Raw genomic sequence first — 20,085 nt, 5'->3', positions numbered from 1 at the left:
TGCTGATAAACTTACCTTCACTAAGTCCCTCTGGCTGTACATCTAGAGGCTGTTCAATGGTGACAGTGTCAACATTCCCACAGTGATCTCTTTTATAATTTATGTTCGATTCAAATTTTATTTCGAGCATTATCACTTTTTGTTTTGTTGTTTTTCTCCATTCATCTTTGTTGGCCAACTCCCTGTTTTAATTATCCAATTTTATAAAATATTGTGTGGGTTTATCACTGGGAGGCAAGGAGATAACCCAACTACACGCTTTGCTGTCTGTCTGTGTGTGATGGGAAAAAAAGATGTGCAGTGACCAGTCACTGACCGGCTTTGATAAGACTGAGCACTGATTCTGATGCACATCTGTTATCAATGTAGTGATCTGAAGACTGAAAACTAGCAACAAACTTTGTATTTTATGCAATTAATCACGGTTAATATATTGCATGAACTGAAATTTGGATCATGTTGTTGGGGGACTGGCACTGTCAACTGAACCATGGTAACTGCATTTGTGCATTTCAGAACCATGCAAAGACTTCCTGTATATCTACATCTACTCATGTTTTCCTATCAAAATACCTTCCCAGAAGTGTTAGACCAAGTCAGAAAAGTTCAAATGCATGAAGCCTCAGTAAATCTCTTTTAAAATCTTATTGCAGCTGACGAAGAAATTGTCAAGCTGATTCTAAAATTCATACGAAAATGCAAGAGACCCAGAATAGCCAAAACAATCTTGAAAAATAAAAAAAAAGCTGGAGGACTCATGATTCCATATTTCAAAAGTACTACAAAGCTACAGTAATCAAGAGAGTGCGTTCCAACATAAAGACAGACATATAGATCAAGGGGATAGAATTGAAAGTTCAGAAAGAAATCCATACATTGATGACCCATTGATTTTCTATAGGATATCAAGACAATTCAATGGGAGAAAAAAGTCTTTTCAGCAAACAGTGCTAAACAACTGAATATCCACATGCTGAAGAATGAGTTGGACCCCCTACCTCATATCATACAAAAACTAAATACACACGTACCAAAGTTGTAAATGTAAAAGCTAAAACTATTAAACACATAAAAGACACAGGCATAAATATCCATTACCTTGTATCAGGGAGCTGGCTTGCATTGTGGGACTGTCTAGATAAGGCCAAAATTCATAGTACAGGCTATCAGGAAAGGCAATGGTTTCTCAGATATGAAGCCTAAAGCACAAGCAATAAAAGAAAATACTAATAAACTGGATACCATCAAAATTAAAAACCTTTGTGCTTCACAGGACACCATCAATTAAGTGAAGAGACAACCCATAGAATGGAAGAAAATTTTGCAAATCACAAATCTGAAAAGGAACTCATATCTAGAACATGTAGAGAACTCTTACAACTCAATAATAGAAAGATTAAACATCTAATTTTTTAAAAAATGGGTAAATAATCTGACTACACATTTCTCCAAAGAAGATACACAAACGGCCAATAAGCACTTTAAAGCTGCTCAACAGCATCAGTCATCAGCAAAACACAAATCAAAATCACAATGGGACACCCCCTTTCATAACCACTAGAATGGGTATCATCTAAAAAAAAGAAGGACAAGTGTTGGCAAGGATGTGGGGCAATTAGAACCGTCATGCACTGCTAGTGAAAACAAACACGGTGCAGCTACTTTGGAAACAGTTCAGCAGCTCCTCAAAATGTTAAACCTATCTAGACTTAAACCATATGACCCAGCAATTCTATTCCTAGGCATACACACAAGAGAAATAACATGTGTCCACACAAAAACTCATACATGAATCCTCATAGTAACCATTAAAATGGCCAGAAAGTGGGGAGATGTTGGTATAAGTTAGAATTCCACCAGAGAAACAGAACCAGTATGTATGCATGTACATGAAGAGATTCACTGTTAGTAACTGGCTTACTGGATTGTGGCGCTGGCTTGCTGTGTACAAAAGCTGTAGGAAAGGCCATGAGGAAGGACAGGCTGGAATTTTCCGGCAGGTTCAACGAAACCTCATACAACTGACTATCACACAACCTGACTGTCTGTCAGCAAATGAATGGTATGTCATCTGGTATATCTATATAAAACATATTATCTGGTATATCTATATAAAACATATTATCTGGTATATCTATATAAAACATATTATTCAGCCATATAAAAGGAATAAAGTACTGATGCTACAACATGGACTGAACTTGAAAACATTATGCTAAGAAGCTAGTCATGAAATATCATATATTTTATGATTCCATATATATGAAATGTTCAGAATAGACAAATCCACAAAGACAGAAAGTACATCAGTGGTTGCCTAGGATTGGGAGATCTAGGGAAATGAGGGCGACTGCTAATGGAGTTTCTTTTGCGGGTGATTAAAACTACTTGTATTTGAACTCAGACCAGAAGGGAAGCCAAATTCCCTGAAATTCTCTCAATTGATGTGTCTACTGAGACTGGGTCAATTCTTTTCAAAAAAGGTATCTGACTAGGGCCCTGACATCAAGTCTAGTGATTTTCAGACTTGTTTTTAACAGAACCCATTTTGCAAAAAATGTATATAAGTGAAATAAAAGCTATTTTCAGTTGACATAATGCGGTTCACAAACTCAAATTTGTAATATTTATTTATTATAAAGTCAATTAATTAGAATAATGAGGCTATTTTGTTGAGCCCCAAAGTTAGAAAGGATACTAAATGTTATAGACACTTCTAGATCAAATTTCTTTTTAATTGTACAGTATTAAAAATCTGACTCAGTACAGGAATAGTTAGAGTAACAATTTTTTTCTTATATTTTAACTATCTTATTTATTTACTGTTGATAATTGTTTCCTCATACTGGTAAAAATGACAGCAAAATGATATATATAATTCTGAATGCTCAAATCGTTAATATGAAATTGGTAATCACTTTTTAATACTTCTCAAAACCAGAGAGAAAAGTAACATGAAATGTTAATTTCAAAGTTGAATCACTAGCAATACCTGAACCTCGTTGGTGTCTTTATCATAAACATAAAAATCAAAACTGAAGTCCCCAAAGCTTACAGTAGGGCTGAAATTTTTATATGATATTATCACTATATATGATGTTGTATACTTACTTACTTATCCATAATGACAACTATAATGACTGTGAACATTCTCAAGGAATCCCAAGACAAGTGCCCAGAATCTCTATCTTCTGTTGTGGAACAGTATAAAAGTTACTATAGAATTGTAATATATATTTAAATTTGTATACAATTCAACATTAAAATAAAGTCATACAGCTGTTATTTGCCATATAGCGCTTTTAGAAGGAGGTAAGGCAACTAAAGATTCTGAGAACTGATATAATCTAATGTTCTGCAATCGTTGTACCCAACATTTTGATTTGTTGCTATTGCGATATTGTATAACCTAACAGATTTGGGCAGAAAGTTGTTCCGAAAAAAGGATAAAGAATGATTTGGGGGAATGAATTCTCATATAGTAGTGTTTTCATGAAAGAAAAAGAATAATTTTTAAAAGGGGGTGGGGCATATGTCTGCTTCTTTCCCCAACTGAACCCCTGCCTTAAGTGATAAGGCTGTAGCCCCAAAATCATCTTCCTATCTACAAACACTGCCTCACATTGAAGGCCAGTACTGCTTGTCTGAAGAACTGTGGTCATAGCTCCATCTCCAATCTAGGACACCACAGATCTGCTTTTTCAGGCTGAAAACACCAGGTGGCATATGGTGGCTGAATCAGAGACTTGGTAACCATGGCAACCTGCTACCATTCCATTCTGCAGCTGCCATCTTTTATCCAAAGCAGTGCTTTGTGCACACTGGGAGTTTTGCTTTGAAATGGTGTACTTTTCATTCTTCATAGGGTCAAGGTTTCTACTTTTCCTACTTCTAGGAAGGGAATTCCAGTGCCAGAGATAGATAAATACCTCAGATCAGTTGCATTAATTTTATTTTCTCTTGCATTATTGATTGTGTCTGCACAAAGCACTCCATGAACTGATATTTGAGAAGGCCACGCCTTCCACAGCAGGCTTTCTCTAGGGAGGCTAGACTTCACTGAAGGGAAATACATGATAGGGTGACTCCTCTCTGGATTAAGGTTAAGAAAGAATGTAAATGCCTAGGTCAATGCTTCAATCAGTTGTAGGTACAATGACCTGAGAGCTGCTTGTGCCTAACGGATGTTTGCTGTAACTATCACTGATCTGTAGCAGGAGATGGCTGTTAACCAACCGACTAGAATACATTTGACATAAACAATATCTCCTCACAAAATCTATTTAGTGTCTGCCATGCAATAATAAACCAAATATTTATAAATTGGAAACTATCCCTTTCCTTGTCCATGAGTCAAAAGCAATGAGATTTTTCTAAGTTAATTGTCAGGCACTGCCTCTGGTGATTGGCAGTATATTATAAATCGAGCTGCCGAAAGCCATTCTCTTTGCCATTGGGAAGAGAGGTGAAATGAGTAATGTTATCCACTTATCTTCCCTAAATTCCAAAAAGGTTCTGTACTGATCAGGGGCTCACTTACAAATACATCTATTTTAACAGAGTTGTTTCTGGTTATCTGTTAGAGGGGCCATATGTTCAATGTGCATTCTTTTAGAAAAACAATCCTTTTCACAGAATTAAAATTCTATTAAAAATGCATTATTCTATATCACGGGAAAAATGAATTCACATGGTATGCGTAATAATCATGAAAGGCAGACAAAAGGCATCTCTGCTGAGAAAATGACTGAAAAGAAATATAATAAATATTCACAGTCGTGAGACTTTGAATTTTCTTCTTTCCACATTTACGTGTTTTCTACTTTTTAATCAGAGAATTTATTAGTCATAAACTTGTGAAAATGCTAAAATGTACTTTAGAATGCATTTGAATTTCATTAATCTCATTGTTTTTCAATATGTTACAATGTAAAAGTTTTAACATTATAGTTGAAAAGAAAATATTTGAAATGGTGAACTTTCCAAACGAAATTATTTTAATTCACATTAATTGTTAAATAAATTTTAATGTATTTGCTCTAATAGAAAACAAACATCAAAATCCATAAATAAGAAACTACTCTTAAAATGATTTTATCTGGTATGCTCTGTAAATTAAAATATTATTTAAGGGTATCAGAAGGAGTTATTACATTTAATTGTATGTCGAACTCAGTTTTCTGTTATTTTATGAAAATATCTACTGACAAGAGGGATGAGATATATATTTATAATGAAAGCTGCTTATTTGAGTAAATTAGTCATGGAGTTCTCATACATTTACAGATTTCATATTATGACATGTTATTCCATCTTCTGCTTAAAAAAGAAGAAAAAGAATAGTTTTGATAAAACTGAACCAAGAGGAGTAGGCAGTACTGGATCAAGAGACACTAGTACACCATGCAGGCTAATAATCTGGCTGCACTTCATAAATATTTGTCCAATTCTTATTTAAAAGAGCTTCTGTCACAGACTGGAGGAAGGATGGTAGGTCACTAAGAGAGTGTTCAGTTTACTGTCCTCCAAAGCACTGCCACTGCAGTAACTGCAACTTGCATATGACACTCAGCACAGTGGAATTGTGTAGGACTATTAACAATTATATTTTAGAAGTATACTTAATAATGAAGAAATGTATTCAAATTATGTCACTAAGTGAGGAAAAATTAAGATATTGGGAGATGATAGACACACCCTCCAGATGAAGAACCATCACCTCTGTCATAATTTAATTAGTGCCAATTGCAAGCAACTATTTTCTGATTTTTTTACGTTGCCAATGTTTTTTGCTTGTTACTTTTTAACATTTTTTCTGATATCTTTTGTCATACTTCGGTGTTTGCTTTTATCTAATTAAATCTCTCAATCTTTTTTTTTTTTCTAGTTAAACAATGATTTTATTTCTTGAGTACATAGACAAACATACACAACCAAGGCAGAGGCTGTGGATGACTCGTATTTCCAACTGGGGAGGAGGACTCGTTTGGTCTTGTAATATCAAGCCATGGGTCTTGTAATATAGGGCCAACCGGTGAATATGGCTTTCGATCAACATCGAAATTACACCACCTAGGAAGACTGGATGCTGTAGGCAGCCAAAAAAAAAAAAAAAAAAAAAAAAATCGAAATTAGCATCCTTATCTTTCCTGTTTCTATCAAGATGCTTTTGAACAGCAACAGCTTTCTTAACTAAATGGTGGAGATCCTCAGGAAGATCAGGAGCAAGTCCTTTTTGGACTTAAGAATTCTCAAGATTTTATTACCTGTCACAAAACATACTTGTGCAGCACCACGTGGGTCTCTCAGGATCACACCGATTTGTGAGGGAGTCAGCCCCTTCTTGGCCAGTAAGTAGGTCTGCTCCTTCACGTCGTCAGATGTCAACTCCAGGAATGTGGGGATGCTGAGGTGGTAAGGCATAGCCGACAGGGACAGGTCCTTGCCGAAAGCATGCATGCAACCCATGATGGTGGCGAACAGGCAGCAAAAAAGAGCAATCTTTTCTTTTTTGATTCTGGGCTTTTTGTAAGATTTCAAAATGCTTCCCTGCTGCCAATATTGTTAAAATATTATGTTTTCATATGATTTTTAAGAGTTTATATCTATTGCTTTAACATATGTAGAATGTATTTTTGTATACACTGAGAGGTAATTTTGCAATAAGGAAAAGGCTGCTATCGCTATTAAAGAAGTTCAGAACATGCTAACCCAAAATATACCACTTTGGTATGTGGATTATTTTGAACTGAAAGCAATCAAGACCTAGCAGACTCAGGAAATGCTCTTAACACCCCCTTAACTGCTTAAAAGCAAGTATAAATTTCCCCATTTGTAGGGACCATCTATACTTATAAAGATTTCTATTAGAAAGAGTACTTTTACCAGAAAGAAAGCTACAACCAGGGAAAATATTTCTTCACCTGGGAGACGTACCTGTATGACAGGGCAATCTTTATTTACCATGTTTCTTCCTCTCACCTTCCTATTTATTACTTGAAGCACCTCCAGCCCTAAACCCTGGTCCCTTTCCTTAGCTCAGGATAGTATAGAATTGATCCTGGAACAACATGGGGAAGGTGGGGCGGGCAGTTAGAGGTGCCAACCCCCATGCAATAGAAAATCCGCATATAACTTTTGACACATCTGTAGGGATTCAGGACTAGTCACCCCAAGATGCACCTGTGTGGTATGTGGATTATTATGAGCTAAAGTCAAGCAACTCCTGGGCTCAAGAGAAACTTTTGCCTCCCCCTTAACTATCTAGAGGAATATGAATTAGGGGCCTTACATATAATAAAAGATGATCAGAGATCGCTCTTTTTGGCCTATCTATATGGCAGGGCAAATGAAGCTTCAAAAGACCAATTAATATTCCTGCAGAAAGATGGGCGAAATTAGGATCTTTTGATACTTCTAATTAATCTTTTGTGTGCACAATTAGAAAAAGTCAACTATTAAATTAGGCAGAATGAATGAAAAGTATATTTAATTGGTCTCGCAAAGCTTCAAAAAGAGGATTTAGATGAATGAATCATCTAAATGATGATGTCATTTAGGTGGCAAGCCAATTCTCTGAGGTATCAAAAACAGCTGTCCTTATTATAAAAGAAGGAAGGTCATTTGGAACTTGACTTGTCAAGGATATGAATTGTAAATGCCTCCAAAAAAGAAATTTGGATCTACCTGTTCTTTTTTAAACTACTATGTTTTTCTCAGGGGTAAAAGGTCTCTGGGTATGTCTGTCTGTATGTGCCTACAGATGTACATGGTAAATGTGAGATAATTTTCTACCTCTGGACAGTATTGTCAAAATTAATTTAATAAATTAAAATTATTTGATTTGAAGAAAGGTGCTTGTAAGGATTGGGTGTTCTGAACTTCTCAGAAACATAGAAACTAACCCAATTGCTTTTCGAGTTCACATGAGCTAAGATTAATCTTTAGTAAATAAAAGTTAGTTTAAGTTTGTTGGCTTAAGTAGAATAGACATGTCTTTAGATATTATTGATATTGTATGTCAATATATAATATCTTATTGATATTAAATTATTGATCTTAAATATAACATTTTTATTTTATCCAGGTTTACAAAAATAAATCCATATTAATAATTGACTTTGACGTCCACAAGATGTTTCTAAAGGTTATAAAATGACTTCATAAATATGCCCAGCTAAAGAAGGCTAATTGCTTATTTTTCAGTTTTCATTAGAAATTGACATTTTAAGGGTTCAAATCTCAATATATGTAGGAATAAATATATGTGTTCCAGAAGGGCTTCTGAAAGACCTCAAAAAGATTTGTTTTCTCTCCTCACAAAAGAGAGATTTTAAACTAATCAGGCTTGTATATTATGTTCGATTGCACGAGAAGCATTGTAAAGTAAGTGATGAAAAACTACTAGGTTATGTTGTATGGGTAAACAACGGTTGCAAATTAAATGAATAGTTGGGGCTATGGGAAGCCCAAGTTGGCCTCTTGGTTCTTTATGGCTCCCTAGTAAATCCCATATTTTTGTTTTTATGTTCCTTCATGCATCATAATGCATTTAAGCAGGACTTAAATTACACGAAGGAACTTACGAGCTGACATTATTGAAAGGTAAAATCTTACACTATTGCCACGTTTTGACAGTCACTTCAAGAAAATGCCAAATTGGTAACTGTTTCTTTTCACAGCAAGCTGCCACAAGAGAAAGACTTTAACATCGGCTGCCACCTGGAGATTTGGCTTATTGGAGAGACCATCAAATAAAATACACTCTCCAACTCATTGGAAGGTACTTTATCAGGCGCCTAACTGTGAATGGAAATCTACCTCGCCTCTGAAACTTATCTCCACCTACTATGGACATCAATGACTCCTCAAGGGTGAGACTCTGCTGACATCAGAGGTAGACATCTATCCCATGACTTCAACAAGGCCTGTATACCTAAATTCTAATGTTGAACTCAGAAGCCATTTTTTTTGTCTTTACCTGTCTGCTACTGATAAGTCATAATAATAGTTATACTTGTTCTTTGGGTTTTTCTATATAGTCCAACTGTTTATGATTACTGAAGATGTATAAGATAACTTTATATGCTCTTTATATGGCTTATATAAATGTTATACTACATGCAAAATACAGAAAAACAAGACAGATGGCAAAACTCAAATCATGATAGTTCACAGGATAGAAATGATTCAGAATGTTCTTTGTAATAAACACCTATAAGACCAGACTGCCTTCCATTTACCTGCCCTTTCCTCTTGGGAAAATCTGGCCTCAACTCACATCCCATGGTTACAGTATTACCCCATCCCCAATGGTCCACTGTTTCAACAAGACAACATCAATACGTAAGACTTCCTAGAAATGAGCCTTCTGAGCGTTGTAAGACCACACTATCCAACCAAAAGTTTGGTCATCCGTGCGTCTCTCGGATTGATTTATGACTAAAAGGAGAAATTGTGGACAAAAAGGGGGCACTGAAATAAATCTAACAGAAAGTAACCTCACAAGGTGATCTGATCAAAAATTCCTACCTCGTCAGGTCATGGTGGGTAGTCAAGCCTCAGACCTGCAACTTCTTTAGTAAAAGGTTTATCTTTGCCTTAAGCAAGCCCTGTCCTTTGTTTCTGTGTTAACACATCTTTGAAATGCCTCTTTTTCAGACCCCTTGAAAGTGTAACCACCCTCAAAAGAGAGCACATAATCTTGTTAAGTACCTTATAATCTAATCCCTGTCTTGCTTTCTCCCACCTTCATGTAATCTTTGTTATGTTCCCTCTTTATTCCAAATATATAAAAGAAAGTGCAAAATTGTCATTTTGGGAGCATTTGAGACATTGCTTTCCAGCATTGTCATCAGTTTGGCTCAAATAAACTGTTATAAAAATCCTCTACAGGTGTGGACATTTCTTATATTAGTTTTACAGATATTCATCTGGTTCTTACATGCATTTGTGGTCAAAGACCCTAAACGACAGAAGGAAAGAGCTGCAATGCTGCTTCAAACGTACTGAGGCCAATTTGGTCATGCAGAGTTATTAGTTGTCTTTTGATGGATATCCATAGTTTCAATAATTAGAGGCAGGCTGAAGCCGATAGCAAATAACAGACTAGATATATCAGAATTTAGGTTTTAGTTAAAATTATTAAATTAGCCTTCTTAAAAGTTACCTGCACTAGCATGAAATTATGTCCTGGGGCCTATAGGTCTGTCTGTAAAGAGAATGTCAGAAGGTATACTCTGCTTAAGATAACAGAAGAATTTAGCCTGTTAAGCATGAATGTATAGCTCTGTTCTTTTTCTCCTGCTCTTAAGATACCATCACTAACCTCTCTTTCTGTTCAAGACTACCTAGCCATAGTCATGTAGACCCAGACAGGATGCCACCAGGAGCTGAATGAATCAGATTGCTGAAGCAGGCATAAAAACTGACCAATCAACACAGCCCACGACCCTGAACCCCTTACTCAGAATTACTCATGACTTTTACTCTATAAAACCCCTTGTCTATAAACCATTGAGGAGTTTGGGTTTTTCCAGCACAAGCTGCCCATTCTCCATTTTGTAGCACTATACCATAAATGCCACTTTCTTTCATTGCACCCTGGTGTCAGTGTAATTGGTTAGCTGCAACGCCCAGTGACAAACTCTTTACACTTGGTTACAAGGTGATAACTACAGGGACCTCACTTACAGATGGTATATTATAATGAAAACAAGTCTTAGACTTCATTCTGAGGTCATTATATCACTTGTATAAATATTTCATTATTGGGCCCCCAAAAGTCATATGACCTGTTTAGTGAGCTTGATGAAGCCTTAATTCTCTGGCCTTAAGGCGCTTCAACAGCACCCTACAGACATCAGAGGCAGGAATAATGTGTTGCACCTTTGAGGCAGGTCTGAGCTAACTCTCAAGTCAGAGTCAGGTAACAAAATCTTCCCATTACAACACTAGACACGGTTTAGCTTGCCAAGCATGGGGAGGTAATCCAAAGTGTATAAACTGTTAGGCTGGCTAGATTTTTTTCACCCCATTTATGCAGAGGCAGGAGTACTCCTAAAACATTTTAAGCCAATCCACATAAATTGAAACTCATTTCATCAATGAGAAATCATTTTTAACCTCATTATGCTAATTAACAAAGATGCTGAGATATATATAAGTTAACGTTGGCTGGAGCCATAACCTAGCCCTTCTGGAATATGGCTTCTGAATTGAGGATTTCAAATGTTAACCTCCACACCCCGAGTGCATTTTCCCCAATTAAGGTTCTTTAAATATCAAGTAACCATTTCTAAGATGAGAATAAAACTAACTCAGACACGTTATACCACATTATCTATGTGGAAGCATCTCAAAGTAAATGTTAAAATAATCTAATCACAGACTTTCACTTTTTTCATAGATATTCCATTTTATATTTCCTAGTCTGTCTTAAGGCAACACCAGTATTTTGTCGGTACAGAAGATGAGACTATAACCTGCCTTTAAGAAGGACATCTGGTTAAGGTGTGTGGACCACTAGAGGAAGCCATGTCTTCTTCTCTCTTATGAATAACACCCTCCTCTTAATATAGTCCAATTCTCAATAGGAGGTGGGATATTGGGGGATATAAATCACTTTGAGTTTGGTTTAAAAGAATATCTAAGCGAAACATTTCTCCACGTGTTCACCCACCCAGGAGGGAAAGTTATCATTCATCTTCCCAAACCCAGCACTCTTAGACTGTATTCCCATAGGGCTCCTCTCCAGAGTCTATATTTTACCATCCCCTTGACCTTAAACAGTAACAAAGGCCTTTATAATTCTACCATTGCATTGTCCCTGGCCCAGGTTTAGAAACTCTTAGCTCCCTGCCTCTGGGCAGATCTGTGTATTGCATCTCACAGAAGAGGAAGAAAGAAAGAGTAGAAAAAAGAATGTCTAGCCCTGAGCTTTCTTTTGCATCTGTGTATGCCTGCTGGCTTCTGAATCCCTGAAGCAGTGAAAGGTAAATAAGCCTCTGGTCTATTTTCCCTTTGTTCCCTGAACTGAGACTTCACTCCCAAAGAGATTTTCTTCTCAGATTAGTCTTGGAGAGGTCTTTTTTCTTTGTTTAGCTCATTTGAACTGATGATTTGCATCTACAAAGGGGACTGAGAAACACTGAACGGCTACTACTTCCACAGACACACTGTGGAGGCACTCCTTTTCTATAATCTCACCTTCGCTCTGAGAGAAAGACCTCCGAAGTGAATGGAAACCCAAAAGCAAAACTTTCAATGCCAAGTTTTGTTAATATTGTCTCTGGATAACGGTTTCTATGATAAAACAGATTTTAAGTCACTAGCCTTAAAACTAGTACCCCACCCCCAGAAAAAAAATCCAGAAAATTTCAACAAAATAAATAAAAACACAGGATAAAGAACAGATTAGCCTAGTATCGCAAGCAAAAATAACCCAATATTACAAACAATAGAAGAGCAAGATAGCAAAGGCTCCTGTGAAAATATCACACAACTCCACCTTAAACCAAGTTTTCATAAAGCATACGATTTTTTAATAAAATACGTGGTTTATTCTTAGCGAGGTAAAGCACTGCTTTCTTTTATTAAACCAGAATAGACGTTCATAAGAAAAATAATATAACAAAACATACAGCAGCTGAAATAAAATAGATAAAATAAAGAGATGATAAAGATTAAAGGAAAACAGGCATTACCAAAGAAATCAGGGAAAATGGAACAGAAGCAAAGCCAAAATTATAACACACACACACACACATCAAAAGAAAACAGATAATGGATTGTGAGATATCACCATGAGTAGGGGAGGAGGCTGTGAACAGAGAGCAAGGCTCAGACATACCTTAGGAATAGTTTTAAATTCCAAACACAAAGGCAGCAGGGACTCAGCTTGCAGCTTTCTGTTGAAGAATTTATGAGGTTCCTTAGCCCCTTCATCTAGCACCTAATAACAGAACCACCTTTACCTGAAAACTCTCCTACTTCCCTCATATGCCACCATCAAACACATTATAAAAGAAGAGCTTTAGGCTTCAAGAAACACAGGATAATGACAGAGTTCTGTGGAAATCAGAAAGTATTAGCTTTGATTTCATCAGACTGACAATAGTAATAGAAATGTAAGTTACAGTTATATTAAATAAGCTTGAAGAAATCCAATATGCTGGGCTGGTCATTAACTTTCTCAAATAATGAGAAAGGGTTGGCTAAAGAATTTAACCTTCTGGTGATAATCATTAGAAAAAAGAATGAAAGGAAAGGAACAGAGGAAGGGAAGAAGGGAGGGAGGCAGGGAGAGAGTGAGGGAGAGAGGGAGAGAGGGAGGGAGGGAGAGAGGGAGGGAGGGAGAGAGGGAGGGAGAAAAGAGAAAAACTAGAGACAAAGATTTTTTTGACCAAACTTTAGCAAAGCTCTTCTAAGCCCTCTGCTCAACTATATCTGTTGACCTTGGACTTCTATGTCCATATTTGCAGTGCCCAATTTTAGCAAGAACCCTGTTAGGTCAGTTTAGTAAAGAATTATCCTGCCTCTTAGTAATTTTCCATCCACCTACCCTCTCAACTCCACTCACCCTGTTTCTTGGCTATAAAGCCCCATTTTTTCTTGTGTTTAGAGCTGAGCTCAATCTCTCTTTTCTACTGCAAAATTCCATTGCCACAATCCTTTTACCTATTGGGAAAGTCCCGAATAAAATCTGTCTTAGTGTCTTTAATAGGTGTTAAATTAATTAAATAAAGAGGCCATTAAACTGAGGTGGCTTTAATGCCTGAGTAGCCTAGATAAGCAAACCAAAACCAAAACCTAAAATGCCTCAAGGTTAAGAAGTCAAAACCTGAGGACAACCAATCACAGCCAACTAGGCTTTTCCAAAAAAGGCAAAAACTTAATCTACGGCCAATCAGATAATTTCCTTTTTTTGCTGCACATCTTCTCTATAAACATCTTTGCTCTAGCTTCTGCCAGTGGAGTGCTCCCAACCACTTTGGTTTTGGTGCTGCCTAATTCTATCAATTTTTGTTCAAATCAACTTTTAAAAATTTCATGTCTTAGTTTATCTCCTAACACAAGTATCATGAATAATTTTTTCTTTGACATTAGGTAGATAAAATGTTTCCAATTGAATATGTGAACTGAATATGTTGGGGAGGAAGAATTTTCCTTCATCCCATAAAGGTTCTTTCAGCTGGTCCAATAATCAAATCAACATGAGACAGATTAAGAGCAGAAAAACAAATTTAATCTCATTATGTACGGGAACCCCACATACAAAAGGGGTTTGAAGACAGACAGAAAGGTAAAATAAGGTACATATGCCATCTTAGCCAAGAAATGAGATAGGAGCCTGGGACTTCAAAGAAGAGGAGGATAATTCACAAGATGATAAGAAGAGCAGACGTTCAGTAATTAGATGTTTGCCCCGCCATACAGATAGGTCGTAAAGATTTATTTCTGGTAATAGCTCTTATTATGAGCAAGGCCGGCAATTTAACTTCTTTAAGGGAGAGGTACAAGTTTATCTTAAGCTGGCAGGGTGTTGATTGCCTTTAGTCCAAAATAATCTCCATGCCAAAGTGGCACATCCTGGGGAGGACTATTCTGAACCCCTTCAAATACACGTCTGCCTCTGCTCATCCAGAAACTTCACTGAAGATAATACAGTCATGTGCCCCTTAGTGACAGGGACACATCTTGAGAAATGTATTGTTAGGCATTTTCATCATTGCGTGAACAGAGAGTGTACTGACACAAACCTAGATGACTTAGCCTACTACATACCCATATTATATGGTATACAGCCATTACATATGTGGTCCACCATTGACCAAAACATCGCTATGCGACCCATGACTACAGTAAAGCAGTATGAGTCATAAATCCAAAAAGCGAAAGAAATAAGAGTGTCTCATTCTCACCCAGGTCTTCATCCTCCCTGACAACCCCTCCATATATACAACTATTTTTATTAGTTTCTTGCATGTCCTTTTAGTGTTCCTTAATGTGATCATTTTTTTATATTCCTTAATTTATGTATGTCTATATCTAGGATAAATTTGTGTAAGTAGAAGTTTCAGGTCAGAGGATAAATGCATCTGTAATTTTGATAGATATTACCAAATTGCCAAAACAGGGATTCTAACGTTTTGCAATCACATCAACAATGTATGAAAGTGATTATTTCCTGACAGCTTTGCCAGCAAAATGTACTGTAAAACTTTTAATGTCTGCTAATCTGAGAAGCGGAAAATGGTATATTCAGTTTTAATTTGCATTTATCTAACTATAAATGAGATTTAACATCTTTTAATAAATATTTTCACATTTATATTTCTTTTCTGTGTAATGACTTTTCGTGTCCTTTGTCCTTTCTACTAAGCCTTTTTTTTCTCATTGACTTGTGTGCGTAGGACTACACTGAGAGATCTATACTTCTAACAAAGAGTTTAGAAACTAAGTAATATTATTTGGCATAAAGAAGACATATGGGGTACAAAGGTGGAAGTGTTCCAAAGGTCTCATTTTCCACAACAGGTCAATAAATAATACTTAAAACATTATAGCAGTTATTTTAAAGAGTAGAAATACGAGTAGAATGAATTGAAAATGGCTTCCTCAGAAAAGTGGAGATAAGAGTAGAGCAGAAATAAGGCAGAAGGTGACCATTTTTTATTAAAAGATTTAAAAACTATTTGAATTATAAAAATATATATTTAAAGATTAATGTTTGCACATTCAGTTTTTGTAGATACAAAATCCCCTTCCTTTGTTTACTGATAATTATTGAGAAGGAAGACTTCATGCTATCAGAAAATCTCGGATCCCTTAACTGTTTCCTTCCCATAGTGTTACAAAATGCAGGTCGATAAAGAAACATACCTAGAGTGGGTGAGAGGGGGTTGGGAAAATGGAGAGAGGTGGTCAAAGGGTACAAACCTCCAGTTACAGATGAATAAAGTCTAGGGATCTAATGTGCAATATGATGACTAGCTAACAACACCATGTTATACTAAAAGCTGCTGAGAAATTAAATCTCAAGTTCTCACCACACACACACACACATACACACACACACAAAGTCTTAACTATGTGAGGTGATAGATGTTAACTAACCTCATTGGGGTACTCGTTTTGCAATATATACATATGTATATGTATATATATCAAATCATCATGCCGTATACTTTAAACTTACAATGTCATAGGTCAATTACATCTCAATAAAACTAGAAGAAAAAAAGGAAGGTATCTGACAAATCCAAATATAAATACAGCATGAGGTCTCATTCTTCCACAGTTCTGAACCACTTCATTCAACCCTTCCATGGACTTTTTTATCCTACTTCTAACTCTCTTTTTTACTTTCCTAGAGTAACTAAGAAATTCCCTTAACTAGTACTATGAACTGGATTGTTTAAAACAATGGCAATTTATTGTCTAGAAGACCTAAATCAAGGTGTCAGCAAGGCCCTCGAGGAGGATGATTCCTCAACTCTTCCTAATTTCTTATAGTTTCTTAGCCTCCTTGGCTTGTAGATCCATCAGTCCAACCTCTGCCTTCATTATCATATGGTGTTCTGTGTGTCTTTCTGTGTCTAAATTTCCTCTCTTTATAAGGACACCAGTCATTGGTTGGGCCCATTCTAATCCAGTATGACTTCATTTTACCTTGATTATATCTGCAAAGATTCTTATTTCCACATAAAATCACATTTACAGGTACTGGGCTTAGGACGTGAATTTCGGGGATGCAACTGAAACCACAACTCTAGCTCATTGTGCTGTTTATTCTAATGTGTTTTTTCTTCTCTTTCCCTCCAGACTTCACCTTAGCCCTGCTTCTCTGAAGCCAAAGTAGGCTTCTCTCAGTAATAACACTGCTTCAGGAAACACTTCTAAATATGACCCAATCCAAACCTGTCTGTCTCAGGAAAATTGTACACTCCATTGGGCTAACCCAGTTCCTCCAAGTGGGAACCCCACAATACTTGGTAGTTGCCTGTTGGATTTAATATGCAAATGATACAATGACCCCAGGGAAAAAAACAAACAAACAGAATAATGGTGTGACTCAGAAAGTACACCATTATAAAAATCTGAGTTCCATTTCCAATACAGATACTTAAAAAACAGGACCAACCTAAGACTTCTAAATTCCAGTATCATGTTCTTTCTACCATCTCATGGTTAGAAGGCTCCACCTGTGATCCAAATCCAATTCCCACACCAAGGGGAGTGTTAGTTCACACTCAATGCGGCAACATCACTGAAATGGAAACTCCTTCGAAGAAGGAAAAGAAGAGAAAAAGAAGAGGAAAAAGGAAATGGAACAGAAGAGAGGAGGAAATGGCAAAATACAGCGTCCACAAAATCTATCCTAATGATTATTAAACAGAGAGAAAAATCCCAAAGGCAAACTGTCTCCTTGGCGCTTCCCTAAAGATGAATGGAAAGAAGACCTTGGCAGCTACCAGCTTGTGCTTCATGCTATTTCCGTTCCTGGGTGAGTCATACATGCCGGGCAGTGAATTTCTCAGGCTTTCAAATTTAAATGGCAGTACATAGTGCAAGGCATTCATTTTAGCATGGATGTTTTCTCCTGATGTTCATAAAAAGAATCCATTGTGTTATGATTAGGTCATGCTTGACCCACCTCAAGAATGTTTTCAAAGTGACAGAATATTTATGTCTCAAAGACGTCACAAGGTTCAAGAAGGTCCGATCAGCGTACTTACAAAAGCCCTTGTAATCCTAAAAAAGCTAAGACGAATCCTCTTCCTCTCCCTCCTTCGTAAGCTGGCTGTTATTGTTACTCCATCTGCACTTGGGTAATGACGCCCACCTTTCCATTCTAAACATAGAATGAGAGAGTCATTAATAGAGCCTAATCGCACCAAAAGAAAATCCTGCTTTTTTGTTGTCTTGCTTCAGAATAATTTCATTGTGCTTCACATGTGTTTTGAACAAAAATGTTAGACTAGACTTTAAGTCTGAATAGTAGTGGATAAAATGCCATTTTTTCTCACTATCATAATTACTCAAAAAACACGTAAGTTTTAACTTCAAAAATTACATCTAAAATTGTTCATGCAAATGGACTATTTTTGGACAGAAGCATTGCTTGTGGTGTTATCCCGACTCTTTGATGCCAAAATCAGCAAATCAGCAGATTGGGTGCCCTGACTTGACCTAGTGCTCGTGCAGTCACAGTTTGGATTTGTGATTAACACATGAGAGTTAATTATTTCCCCTTAGATTTGTTGCTTTGAAGGGACCTTGATGGAAGACTTTGGATGTGACAGAGAGACAGTCAGGTATCTCTTAGGGATTGTTAACGGAATAAGATTAACTAGGTGTTTTTCTCATTGAAATATCAAATTACAAATACTGAGATCTTTCTTGAAACAGCTAATAAAACTTACCATTAAGGAAAATTTGGGTTATATTTTAATGTTTCTTTATAAGAATTTTTTTTAGACAAAAAGTGTAATCAAATAATGTGACAAGTGACCTAAAGAGAAACCTATGTAAGGTCCTTTTCTTTTAAAGTAATCCTCTTTTTAAAAGGCAAATTGTTCTACACAGAAAGGCTACATACCAAAAGAACAACACTGTCCTTTGCTGTAATCAATAAAAGACATTTAAGTTCGTTGACCAAACAAGCTTTCCCAAAAATTGTTGCTGACATAGTTTTGTTAAACAGTGATTACAAAATAACTTAAAAATAAACAAAGGGAACTTCATTTAAAATAGTCAGGAAGACTTGAAAAGGGAGCTCTCACACACTATCACCACAGACCCCAAACAGGGGGACACACCACAGCAAGAGAAAAGAAGAATTTCTCCTTGCCCAGCAAAACACCTCATTCATCACCTGAACCTCTTTAGCTGGTCGCCTTCAGGTTCGGGCCCCTGGTTAAAGCTCAGCCACTAAGAAAATGCCACACTCAGCCAATGAGAAGCCATTACCACCTGAAGTCTTAGAAACAGCCTGTCCTTCCAACTTCCTTTTTCCCTATTAAAGCAAGCCCCTCTCATCTGCTCTTCGGACTCACATATGGTTCACCATAGTTTTCTTGTCCTGAATTGCAATTCCTCTGCTATTCCCAAATAAACCCATTTTGCTGGTTTTTTTTTTTTAAAGGAAAAAAAAAGTTGACTCTTTTGTTTGTTGAGGTCAACATAACTCATTAGAATACAAAGTAAAAAGTTAAGTGAGATACTACTAATGCGAAAAGTGGGATATTGCGGGTAATTTTTTCCAGTATCAGGTGTTTTTTCCCTACACATCTCCATTTGATCAAAGCTCACCACTCAGCATTTAGTTTAAAAAGAAAAGGAGAATGGGGGAGGAGGCACCATGTCTGTTAGAAGATACCAGTTTCTTTATGTACATTAAAGGAATGAGGGAGTGGGGCATTGAAAGAGTAAAAAAAAAAAAATTAGTCTGGAGTAGTCAGAAGTGGGAGGAGGTTGCTAATAGAGCACATGTCATCTTAGGGAGCACGGTTCTGGAGTAGAAGGCTCCCTTTGTAGCAGACACCTGCCTGCCAGCTTCTGGGACATGGCTTCTCTCCATCCAACAGTCCCACTAGGCAAGTGTGTCCCTTATATTGATTGCTCTCATCAGTCTGCCTCATTGACAACCTATCGTTCTCAATACCTGTTAACTAGTTTATGATTCTGCACCCAATTCGTGTGTGTATGTGTGTGATAAGGGCACTGGGGTGGTTGGATTCCCACCAAGCAATGCTCTGACACCAGCTGGGTGTCCTACAAGTCAACTCAATTGTGACACTGCCTACCTGGAGATAGCACCAGATCCCACAGGCTCAGTCCCACAAGACCGCCCTGACTTCAGATGTGGGTCACAAGTCCAATTGTCACCTGTGCTTCTGATCGACCTCCTATAGATTAGAGATTCCCACAACCCCTTCCTTGGATTCAATTAATTTGCTAGTGGCTCACAGGACTCAAGAAACCAGTTTACTTACTAAATTACCAATTTATTATAAAAGGATATAACTCAAACATCCAGATAGAAGGGATGCGTAGAGCAAAGTATGGGGGAAAGGCACTGAG

The 20,085-nt window shown here is 36.9% G+C and overlaps 1 pseudogene; it reads right to left on the bottom strand.

Moving 5' to 3' along the window:
- Positions 1-3,618: 3,618 nt before the first annotated feature.
- On the bottom strand, positions 3,619-6,468 carry LOC105291668 (annotated as a pseudogene).
- Between the last annotated feature and the right edge of the window lie 13,617 nt (positions 6,469-20,085).

The sequence above is a fragment of the Pteropus vampyrus genome, unplaced genomic scaffold, assembly GCF_000151845.1.
Source record: "Pteropus vampyrus isolate Shadow unplaced genomic scaffold, Pvam_2.0 Scaffold48, whole genome shotgun sequence".
Lineage (NCBI taxonomy): Eukaryota > Metazoa > Chordata > Mammalia > Chiroptera > Pteropodidae > Pteropus > Pteropus vampyrus.
Note: the sequence above shows the minus strand (reverse complement) of the source record. Positions and strands in the feature narration are given on the sequence as shown.